The sequence below is a fragment of the Chaetura pelagica genome, unplaced genomic scaffold (genome assembly GCF_000747805.2).
Source record: "Chaetura pelagica isolate M959 unplaced genomic scaffold, ChaPel_1.0 scaffold942, whole genome shotgun sequence".
NCBI lineage: Eukaryota > Metazoa > Chordata > Aves > Apodiformes > Apodidae > Chaetura > Chaetura pelagica.
In genome coordinates, this window is record NW_009952380.1 from 79522 (window position 1) to 92335 (window position 12814).

General features: G+C 38.6%; 1 protein-coding gene across 1 annotated transcript in view; it reads right to left on the reverse strand.

Moving 5' to 3' along the window:
* LIN28B (lin-28 homolog B (C. elegans)) overlaps positions 1 to 12814 on the reverse strand; it is a 79735-nt gene that overhangs the window by 65756 nt on the left and 1165 nt on the right. The window lies entirely within an intron of this gene.

Here is a 12814-nt window from a genome sequence, read left to right on the forward strand (position 1 = left end):
TCAAGTATGTGTGTAAATACCACTGCTTCAACACAGCGTGTTATTTCGTAGTATTTTTGCTCGATTGTGACGAGGGGCAGGGTCGGTATTTGCTGAGAAAAAAAAAAATCATTAAACGTCCATCTATCATACCCAGATGTAACTCTCCACCCCCAGTATTCCTTTTCCTCTGAGCGTCAACAAAAGCAAACAACAAGCCAGAGATAAGGACAAAGCCCTGGGTGCTGCCCTTAACCCCGGCTGGGTCCGGCTGCCCCTCCGACAGGCCAGGCCCTCAGATATCCCTGCTTTTCATCTCTCACAATGACGCTTCTCAACCATCCTAACCGGCATTCCCGGTTCTGTACCGTGTGCCGGGTGAACTGGTCCTTTAAACAACCATTTACACCCTAGTAGGAGAGTAATCAAACGTAACATCTTTGACTCTTTCGCATCAACCCCTTCCCTGGGCTACCAGGGCAGGGCTGGGGTAGAAACGGCCTGAGGAAGCGACTGGAAGTGAACAGCCCTGTCCTGCCTCCCTCAGCCCTGTCCTGCCTCCCTCAGCCCTGTCCTGCCTCCCTCAGCCCTGTCCTGCCTCCCTCAGCCCTACTCCTGCCTCACTTGGCTCCCAGGGCTGCAACCCGAGCCCACGAGCCACACATTCCTCCCGCAAAGCCCTTAAGGAGGCTCCTCAGCCCGGCCATCCAACCCTCTCCTCAGCCTCCCCGTGCTCCCAGGTACGTGGCCTGCTGGAAAACAAACCAACCACTCTATACCCCTCTTTTCACATACCCCACGTTATTTAAGCCTTAAAACCAGGTATGGGCTTACACTGGCAGACCGAAAATAAAACAAACCCCCTCGGTGTTCCTGCCCATCCTGCCGCTGGCGTGAAAAAGGGCAGAACTGAATCATCTTCTCTTTGCACCAGCTCATTGGTTCATCAACGGTTTTACACCTTTGTCGCTGAGATTTAGGGTTTCAGATGTTGTGTTCACCACAGGGGTGATGTTTGGCTGGTTTTTGGTGTTCACAGAGATGACCTGAGATAAAAGCAGGCGTTAAGAACCACCGACAGCAAAATTCTGCAGTGATTGCATCTGTGCATGTTTTAAACGAAGAGAGGTGCAAAACACTCATTGTCCTCCAGGCCCTTCATTACCACAGCAGTGCAAGGCAACTTTTATATTAGAGGCAACCTGCCCTACTTGAATATCACCAGCTGTACACAGAATAAATGCAACAGCTATACCAGAAAAATCGTAACTCAATTCTTTGTGAGCCCAGAGGTTTTCCTCCAATCCCTGCCAACTGCAGAGATGTCAGCAGCCAACTGCCAAATCTTGCCTGCAAGCTGAAAAACTAAGACCCAGAATCTTTACTTGTGGCCCCTTCTAGATACCAATTATATGGGTTTGCAATGTGCTGAACCAGAAGAGGACTGAAAAGTATAAAAACCACTGTGGCAATTAGCATTGGACTCTGCCATTCCTTTATGTAGCAGAGTCCAAACTGACATACAGTGTTAAATGCATTTCCTGAATCACAAAAACATTTAGGTTGGAAAAAAACCTTTAAAACTGTAGAACGTGACAACAAGGTTTGTATGCAAATATCTAAGAGATCTTGTAGTCAGTCATAATGAGTATTTTGTTGTGGTGCTTTGCATAATGCCTACGTTTTGCTAGTTTAATTTCCTCTTCCATTTAATGGTAACATTTTCGTAGCAACATCGTTACCAGAAAGCTCTTTATAAAATGGAAACTGGACATTTTAAAGTCCAAACATCTGTTTTTTGCAAGAAAATGTTTTGTCTTGTAAATGTGCCAAAATTACTTTACAACAATGTAATCAGTATTTTTCAACAAACTGGTTTGTAAAGGAAGCAAGGGTTACTATCTTTCATATATATTTAGCATGTACTATTTTATGATTTGTCTTTAATTTGCCAACAAACAGATTTAATAAAAGGAAATTATTTGCTTTTTTTGACCTGGCAATAAGATAAGAGTATGCCCAGAAGAACAATATGCTAGTCAAGACAAACGAATTCAGATTAACTTTGTTAAACCATTGGAATTCTAACAAAAACAACCCCCCCATACTAAAGTTTCTACATGTTAAATGGAGAAAGCCATAGATAGGAACACATTTTTATGCTCTTACATATTATCAGTAAATAATTAGCTGCCAAATTAGTCCTCCTTGAGATCTGAAATGCCAGGAATTTCAAACCTCTACAAAACAGCAAAGCTGCACTGAGACTAGTGAAGACCCTGGTGAAAAGGAACAAAGAAGCCAAAGGAGTATTTTCTGCCTCTTGTCACATTTCTGTGAAGGCACCTGGTACAGCTGAATGCACTGCAAGAAATCCAGATGAACACTGATACATGAGGAGTTCATACTAATAATACTGTCATACCATTAGTTTTGGAGGCATTTCAAAGGTTGTGAAGCACTTGCAAACAACTGTAAAAACAAGTGCACTGAATGATTGTTTATACAGACAAAACACCCTTACATTTATTTAATCAAACTTTTCTGTTTAAAATTTCTAAGCTCCCAGAGGAAGCTATTGGGAAAAATCCTTGAGAGACTTGGTGCCTAGAATCTCTTGACAACTATTTAACTGATTTTACCTGGCTCAACATTTCATCTCTTGATCTCTTAAGGGTAGGTAAATACACTGTTACTTTTTTAAATGCACGTCAAACGGAGGGACAAAACAGAAACTAAGTTTTATCAGGTTTTAAGAAATTAAACAGATAATATTCACCATCCTAAAACCTGAAGGAGTACAAAAAATTAAAGAATTTTATGCCAATTACCTCAATATTTCTCAAGGGAACATTATATATTATAGGTGCATTTCATGACACAAGCTGTGGCCAGTGCTGGTTTAGCTCCTTTGTAACAGACACACTATTAATAAATTCTAAATTACATATAGATATAAGGGGGGAAAAAATTAACTATAAAAGCATAGTATTTTTTGTTTATAATTATTCATTATTTACATTTTATCTATAATTTATTTATAATTGAGAACTAATGATTTCCATATAAAAATGTATTAATATGTAGGTAATAGAAAATGTTCAACATAGATTGTAGTATTGAATAATTAACACTAAAAATAATTAATCTTTAGCAAAAGGATAGTGCTTTGATTGTAACCAGTTTAACAGTCCAGTTTTGGTTCATTTACAGTCATCACCAGTTAAAGAAATAATCATCCAAGGAACAAGTATTATCTGTGAAGATTAACAACAGCCCCTTCCATGCTTATGTGGGTTTATCACTTTCCAATAAACTATCAATAACTGGCAGTAAAAAAGCTACTGCAATACCAAAATAAAAGCAATAATCTGCCATTAAAATATATAGATATGTAATTGCTTAATAAAAATAAATGAAGATGAATGTAAAAATTATTTTGGGAAACCGAATCCACCAATTGCATTATTAAACACAGAGAGACTGTGTTGCTCAAGGCAGGCTACAGATGAATTTTGAAAAGTATTTGCTGTCCTGCACTAATGTTATGCAATCACTACATGCAAAGACATTATATAAAATGGAGAGTACATTTTAATTTTTTTACAAAAGTCTTCGGTAATTTCTACTGAAGACAATGTAGACAGAGATCAAATTTAAAGGAACCTTCTCGACCAGGACCTTTTGAATTTAAATAATTTTAAACATTTTCAGAACTGATGTATCAGCTTTTAGAATGTTTGCTAGATTGTTGTTTTTTTCATTCTTGAAGGAAAAAAAGGCACTGCTAAGAGAAGAATCTGATATCCTACTTTCTTAGAATAGATGGTACAATATTGCAGTTAGTTTAGATTTTATCTTCAGATGCACTACATTTCTGCCTAAGATTCTTGACTATGATTTTCATCTTGACAAGGCACCATTGAAATCTTTTCTCACCTACAGTTCAATCCCACGGGCCTCTCTTTGTGACTGGTCCTTTAAAGTCATTAGTGACATGCAAAGTTCTCTGTGAAGAAGCTTCATTTCTGACATTGTTTATTCACGTGTCTCCTTCACACCCAGGTCAATCACCTTACACACAATGTCTATTATCACTTACTGGTGAAGCAAATGAAAAACACTTTGAAAAATTATTTTCCTTCTGTTTGTGTTTCTAGGCTGCAAGTTTCTAAACCAGAACCACACACAATGAACAGGATGCCCTGTGGAATGTCCTGTTGGTTAGGATCAGTGTGCATGCTACAGCCACACAGACTCCTCTCTAACAGAAACCATGCATTACTTCCAGGGTTAACTTCTAGCCTACATTTCCCAGCCATTAAACAGGTTTTTGCAAAACGTGCTACATTAAAACATTAAACACATGTGATTTTGATTTCTATAAAACAGCTAGTACAAATGTAACCTGCTTTCTTTAATTAGCACACACCAAAAAATCAGCCCAAACTAAACAATGAAGCAGACAAGCCAAGCAGGTTTGGCTCAGCCAAATGAGAAGTTAATCACTATTGTAAAGAGCTATTAAGCACCGTGGCAAAATGGAAACTTTTTAACTAACTGCATTTACAAATAATTGAGGGCCTTATGCTTCCAAATCTGTAAACTATCCCCCTCCTCCTGTCGGGACAGAAGGTTCAGCTACTTTCCCTTCCCCATACATCAGTGCTCCCCCTCATAGCTGGGTAAGATCTCTATGTCCCAAACACAGAGGCCCAGGAAAAAGGAGATCATGAAGGACTCTTCCCATCTTTCCCTTGTGACACAGATAATCCAATACTGAAGTTATAAAGTTTTTCGGGACTTTTCCCAATATTTCTTGCATCTTACTGTCCTCACCAGAAACCAAAGGCCCTGTAGTGGTGTCCCCAGCAGTCTCCAGATTACTGCATAGCTGCTCAAAGTCCCAAGGCACTTCCACCACTCCAAGGGTGAACATCATTCCCCTTCAACAGAACCAGCCTGTGCACCCAGGGGTCTTTTTCAGGCTGGGAGCATTTCACATTCTTCTACCACTCTCTCTTGCTATGAGGAAATGATTTGGGACTGAGCAATTTTTTTCTACAGAAAGATTTGTAAATCCAAGAGCTTTGCATCAAAACATTCAGAGATCTGGAGAGGGGAGCTGATTGGCCTCACAGATTAGTGGTCAGGTCTTATACACTCATGGGACCAAAAGAAAAAAGTAGCAAATTGTGAAAAGCATAAACAAGGGACATAAACGTCAAGTTCATGCATACACGTTAAGTAGTATCATTGTAAGTTAGCTTCTAATGAAGTAGCACTGACCCAAACCTTAGTTTACTACTCCACATTCTGGGTACTACACAAGGAACAGAGCAGATCATAATAAGTTTTGGAGCACAAAAAGCACATTTAAACACTTAAAAAAAAAATAAAAATGTGAGCTTACTCCCAGTAAGAACATTCATGTAAGAGATTTAAAATCCACTCCTAATGCTGCCCAGTTTCACAGATCAGTGGGACCACTTCAAAGAATTTGCTCCCTCTCAGATCTGTAATACCCACAAGAAAAGAAGAGGGACGTTGTGGTTTCATGACGTTAAGGGTAAGTTTTTATTTACTGTTGAAACAATTCTCACATTTCCATTCACCTGATATATTATTGGCTTTAGTATCTGGGGGAGAGGGTAGCTAACAGGTTTGTGAATAATTATTTTATCTTATTCCACTCCTGTGTCAAAATGGCTCATTCTCAAAATGTGCAATGTACCTGTCTCAGGCCAGAGAAGATTAAAACTTCTATATATTTCTTTTATTTCCAATATAATGATTCTAAGAATATTCAGAAATTACTACACATGGTCAGTAGAGGATTTTTAAAACCCTCTATTTCCACTAAGATTGTATTATTTCAAAAAGCCCATAAAGCCAACAAAGTTTTTGATTGCCAGCTTGCAAAAGAGAGTTGTAAAATGAAATAAACAATTTATTTTTTTTTAAATTGTAGCACACTTGCACTATCAGGAGGTTTTAAAGACACCTGTACTTTCAAAAAAACACAAGGTTCATGCTTATTCTAGTCTATCTAAAGTACATGAGGGCTATCATTTTTATTCTCAATTTCAGCCCAGGGATTATTGTGGTGCATGGACTTTTATGACTATAAACAAACTTATAACACAAATGTTAAAAGTAGCCTCAAGTGGCAACTATAATAAAAAGAATCTAGGAAAAAAAAATCCCTCAAAGCTCCCTACCTTTGAATTACCATGACTAATTAGAAGAGGGCCTCTCTGGGAACAGATTATCTTTGATGGGAAAGCCACTATCAGCAATGTTAATGAGAAGTACACACTTCTGGTTTTAATAATGTCATTTGTGTTTTCCAGCAGAGCATCATAAGATCTGTAGTAATTGTTGAGTATTACTTCGTTTCGATTTTGTTGACAAAATTATACAAATTTTGCTTATACATGCATGCACTCAGATTTTACCTGTTAAAACAATTTTAACAGGTAAAAATACTAACCTGTGTTATTAACAAAACCAAAACAAACCTTCCAGCAATTCTAGTAATTCTAGCACTAATTAGAACTTTGGAATAGAAATTACAGGTGTGATTTTCTTGGCTCCTGTTCTAATAGAACAAGGAAATTCTACATACTCTCAGACAAATTACTTTTCAAATGTATTAATGTGTTTCATTTTCAAAGTTATAAACGTAATTAGGGGACTATACTTTTCAGATTATCAACCAATTTCACTAAGCTCTCACTTATTTGCTAAAAAGATAAATCCAAATTATTATGAACACAACCCATCAATACACTTACTTCTGTGCTGTAGAATTAAGAAACTCACATTGTTACTAATAAAAAATTCCTCCTAACTTTTTGGTGTTTGTTTTGTAAATAGTGCAGTTTTAAGACAGCAATGAAATCTTTTTCAATGTCACAGCTTAATTGTAATTGATAAAACACACAAAAAAAAAAAGCATACAAGACCCAGAAACAGATTCCTGAAACGTTCCACTTCCAAGGAGAGCTCAGATACCTGTACTCATTCCAATACCCATAAGTGCCCCTTTTCTTGAAGCCTGCCTTTTTGTGAAAACAATTCCATGGTCTCTCCATCCCCAGCTGAAGGTAACACCAGTTACTCTATTTTGCACCAGAGGAAACTGCAGCTTCATTCCCATTCCTGCAGCAGGAGCTTCCAGCTCTCTTGCCCTCCTATACCTTCACCTCACCCTGGCAGCTGCATCCATGGCCACCCATCCCTGGTGCCAACACTGCCCACCCTTTTTTTGTGGTGATCATGGGGTTTCTCTGAAATGAAAAATGCTAAAACTCAGAGATGGAAACCAACATCTCCCCAGCAGGGTTGGCCATGTACAAGCACTAAGCCAGCCCAACAGAGAGGGAGCCATAAAAGCTCTTCAAGCTTGTTCAAGCAGCAGCACTGCTGCCAAATATCAAAGTAAACTCCTGGCCACAGGACTCCCACCAAGAAGGGTGGCTGTAGGAGCTTCAACCTCCACCTGTTCACCACCCTGCATTTGCAAAGCCAGCTCAGCTGCTTGCAGAGCAGCTGCTGACCTGCTGCATGTTACAGCTTTGCATGTTAGGGAAAAAAAAACCCACATCAGTGCCAGTTTTCCTTACTACAGTGAATTCTAAAACTTGCAGCAGTTTCCACAGCTGCTCTGCAAGCAGCTGAGCCACCTCTTGAGTGGGGATCTGGAATCCCTCTAGCCATCTCCCAAGCAGTTAACCCCCCATTTTAAGTCAGGACCAGCCAGAATAATCTGAGGAAAGGCCTGGACAACAATTTCTCCAACGAAATACGCTCAAGCAGTAAGAAGCACTTTTCCACCTTCCATGCAGAGGTGTTCATTGATACTCTGCTGATGTAAAAGCAATTTAAGGATTCACTGCTTTCACCAGTGATATCCAGCAAGCAAAACTAGTCCAGACTGTCCTAAGTACTGTCCCCTAGAAAGAGCTAAGTATCACAAAATATATTTCTATCAAGTCATGATAACTTTCAGCTGCTTTAACAGGAGGAAAAAGCACCCTTAAATACAGGAAATGAAAGATATAAACACTATGTCCTTATCTATTTGTGTTAAAGAAACACCATAAACAGTCTTTACCTTCTGGTTTTTAGGTTCCTAGGATTGTATTGAAATTACACCTTTGTGGTCACTTTTATACACCTTTGTAGAGACTGACAGGCCTAATTTTGTTTCTGTTGATTGTCAGTGAGGAAAAATGACAGGCCTTTACTGAGGTGGGTTGCAAAAGGGTGATTAATCAAACAATATTTATATGGGACTATACTTTGTAAAGAGTCTAAAACAAAATTCTGGATGGGTCTAGATAGGCTTACTACCTCAGTAATGTTGTTGCAAACCAGGACAAGCAACAATAACAACATTTTTCCCAATCTGACATTCATTTCCTTTTAGCTTCAGTTCATATATCTGCTTTGATACCTTATGTTTGTGCCCTAGACAAAATATCCTCTTCCTTCCAGTATCCCAACCCCTGTGCACAACTTCCTCAGTCTTGGAAAAAAAGAGGATAGGGCACAGCATACACTGGAAAAGGTCTCCTTACTGCTCTGCCAGAGGGAAATCTCTCTTAAGACAAATAGTCCCACTGCAGGCCTGTCTTTGGGCTGCTTGGAATTTTTCGTTGTCAGCATTTAATGTTTAAAACTTCTTCAGCAAAATCTGACCTGATTCAACACCATTTAGGTTTAATGGGACTTGCCATTCAGTTAGAAACTACATACATCTATTGATAAAATGCCTTGTAATGCTAAGGTTAGATGTACATAGATGAAATCTGGAAGGTATTTCCACAAATGGCAGCTCCACAACCTAAAGACCAAATAAGAAGCTTCTTCAGACAATCACCTTAAACCATCATGCTCTCAGTCAAGTATTTTGCCACTTGTCTATGTGACCACAGGTAGGACTTGAAATATAGGACTGATCCTAATAAGTAAATACCAAACAAGGCTGTACCACCCTACACCACAAATCCATGGTCCCCAAAATTTACAGTCAGTCTGCTCCATACACTCCAACACAACAGGCAAGGGCCAAACCTTGGCTCCAGATCCCAACAGTTACCCTCACAGATTCCAGCTGTGTTGAAGCTGTTCAGGAGATGTTGACACCCACATGCTCAGTGTAGGTCTGATCTCTGCTGGATCTTTGATCCACAGGGTCACTGCAAACACACATTTACTCTCCATTCGCTTCCTTCCTCAGCCTCCCTCTCTAAATCCTGCCAGCCTGGATCAGGACTGGGCTTGCCTGGTCCCCAGCAGAAGTCAAAGATTACAAGTTTGTAATGCATGCCCTGCATGGAGGCTTCTGTGCTACAAAGGGGCATTGCTATGTCATTTTTAACAATAAAAAGCTATGCAATGTTGATCCCACTTGCTTGCCCAGAACTTCCAGTTATCCTGAGCAATTTAATAGCTTTTAACAGACTCCTAATACTGCAGGAAAGGAAGAGGTGTGCAGGATGAAAGAATGCATCCTTGCAAAAAAAGCCAGGATCACATGTGTCACAATATTAGAAAGTCAGCATTCAGGAAGTATATCATGCCATGCCAAGTTTCATCCTAGAAAAAGTGGTTTGTTCTACTGTGGCTACAACAGTAAGAATTTAAAGAAGACATCATCAAAAAGGATCATCAGTCAAAATAAGGGAAAAGGCTTTTCAGATGCTGCTTAGATGTCTAATTTTCCATTTATTCTTCTGTTTACAAGGGGCTCTTCTATTTTTATCAAACCTTGTAATAAGAATCACTTTCAGCAACAGTAAGGAAATTCAGAAGAAAGTGAAAATTTTCAAACCAACCATGTTCCTTTTAGTGAAGGAACAAAATACACCAACTCCTGTACGATGCTCCTCCCTTCCTTCCTCTGCCTATCTCATAAAGAGGATGCCAAAGAAGGATCATGTTTAAGGACCCAGTTCAGAAATCCTGTATCAATCACTTAACACAGTACGAATTTTGAACTACAGAGCCAGGTCCCAACAAACATCTTCTAAACTAACAACCTGAAAACCACATCATTCAGAAACTGACCACAAAATGATAATCCTTGATACTCACAAACATGTATTTAATTGCATCTATTTACGCTCAGCCCCCTACTCTTCATTACCATGTTGACCAGCTGGGCTTCATGCTAAGCAAAGGAAAATAGACACGTTTCTAACACAGTCCATACAAAATACGTGCAAGGAAGAATCTGCAGGATTTCCCCCTGACTGCCAGGATACAGAAGCTGTACATATCTAAGTTGTGGGTACAATTTCAAACATGAAAAAAAAAAAATAATTTATCAGGCTTCATCCTTTTCCCTGTTTTCAAGAAAGCTCCTCTTAGCAATAAAGACCTTTTTTTCCATAGGTACCACCAAAGTTTCACTCACTTCACCTCTCCAGCCTGTTTTACCTTCTAAAAAATAGATGTTTTTCTAAAATTTAACATGTTAGAATGTGAAGAATTCACATCATAGAAGAGAAGCAAGCTATGTTATTGGTTCCATGATAACCTTTGAGAAGTCCAAATGACAATACTGAGCCTAATTCACTTCAATGCACCTTCCTTGCATTTCAGTTACACAGGACATACATGCTATTCATTTTTTTTGTAAAATAAACCAAGTGGACTAGGCACATTGCTGCACTGGGCATGGCTTGTCTTTGAAAAATTAAGTAGCTTTTAGGATTTGTAACTCTTAGACACTGAAGGAGTCAAACACAGGACTTAAAGACATCAGTAGTATCAGAATAAAGCTCAAAAAGAAGTGTAAGTGTTTGTAAGTGTACCCTGTTCACATTGTACACACACACAGAGATGCACACACCTAATGGCTGATGTGTTTCTGTCTTAAATAATGCATCTAGCTCTAGGTATCTCTGACCAGAAGGGTAACAACAACCTGCAGGTAGTTCAGGGAAGAACTACTCATCAATCAAAATGATGAGTGCAGAGGGAAGGACTTAAAAGGTTGGGTTAAAAATCCAATACTACAGCTGTTTCATGAACACAACTTTCACTGGGTGAAGAAGTTCAAACACAATCATCACCCTCTAAAAAATATGTAACAATATATACAATTAGTGAAGCACTGACTTTAGAAAAACATTACTATAATCTGCACACAACCAAGAGGGAACTCCAAGATGAAGGCAACATTATTTATTGCAAGCTCAAAAGTCTGGGTATAATGATCTTAAACTATTACAGGAATAAATATCATGGAAGCTTCTTTTCTCTGCTTAGATGGTTAATTCTATAAAATTATATTAATAGCTACAAACATTGCAGAACAAGTGAATGCATCCAACACTGTGCACACAAATAATTAATGAAGTGTTTTCAAAGCAGTTTTGAACAGCAATATTTTACTCCAACAGATTCATTAACTAATATGGTTGCCTTGAAAAGGCCTTTTCACATGACTAAATTTTTTTCAAGTTAAGGAAACTAATAGGAATAGGGTTCAGTCACTGTTTAGGCAAAAGACACTGTTCTAGAAGCAGCACTGTTAAATAACATTACTGATTTAAAGACATTTTTATGCTCTAGCTGCTACTGTTACCACTGGTCAGCCAGTCAGCTAACACAAAACATTCTCTATAGCAATATAAATGATCTAAAATGTACTCTGAAGTGAAATAGATACTGCTTCTGCCCATTACATTAGACAGAAAAATTACACTTTTGGCTGATGGGAAGGAGATCCAAGTCACCATGAAGTTTATGTATATCCTAGATTTTATCAGAAAGAAAAAGGTGAGAAACCTATTTTCTTTGTTTTAAGAGCAACTGATTGCAGAATACTAGTAAATTCACTCAATAAATATACAAGTAACACTCAGAACGACTGAGTTGCAGTTTTTTGTACAAGGAAACATGCTATTTTCCCTGCATTTTATAGTGTGATATGTTTTAGAAACCCTAAGGATATTGATACATTGTGGATTATTCAAGTATCAACAAACATGTCTAACATTTCCTTCTTGTTTCTTTCTTTAGGGACTCACAGCAACTTCCAAATTTAACAAATACTTTTAAAAAATTCTCTATTATTATTTTCCACCAGGGAACAGCACATCTTGATTAGTACTACAGCATTACTTAAATGTACCACAATACCATGCAGTTCAACACTATTTTCACAGTTCTAACAATATCTTTGTTTCCAAATGCTTCTTTTTCAATTAATAACAGTGCTATGCTTCAAATGTTTGTCTTCTATTATTTAAGAACCAGAAAGAATTACATGTATTAACATAAAATTAGATGAAGAAAAAGGGGGGTTTATCTAGAAAGTAAATTCATGGAATTGCAAAGAGCAATTTCATGACCTAGAAAGGTATAAAGAAGGGAAGAAAGGGCTAAAAAAAAAAGGAGGAAGACTGCTCCTTCTTTGAGAAGTATTGAATTAATTCAGTCCCAAAAAGAAAAAGCAGCAGCCAAGAGGAGGGCACCTCACATGCCCGTACAAAAACGTATTCGGTTCACCCTTGTGTTCTATGTTTTGCACATGAATCCAAACGCAAAGAGCTGCTGTTGATGCGCAGGTTCTCAGGTGCAGGGTTCCTGTGAGGCAGAAAGCCAGGCTCCACCACAAGCAGCAACACTTTTCCTGAGCCTCACTCAGCTCTTTATGAACCCCAAGAAAAGGTGTGTTCTGTAAAAAGGCCTGCTGAAAGCTCCCACTAAAGATGGCCGGGCCATCAAATGGAACATGCAAGGGGAAGCAGGACCCGCTCATGGCACAGCCCCCTGCACCGTCATTGCAAACGTCATAGAAAATGGACAACCACGT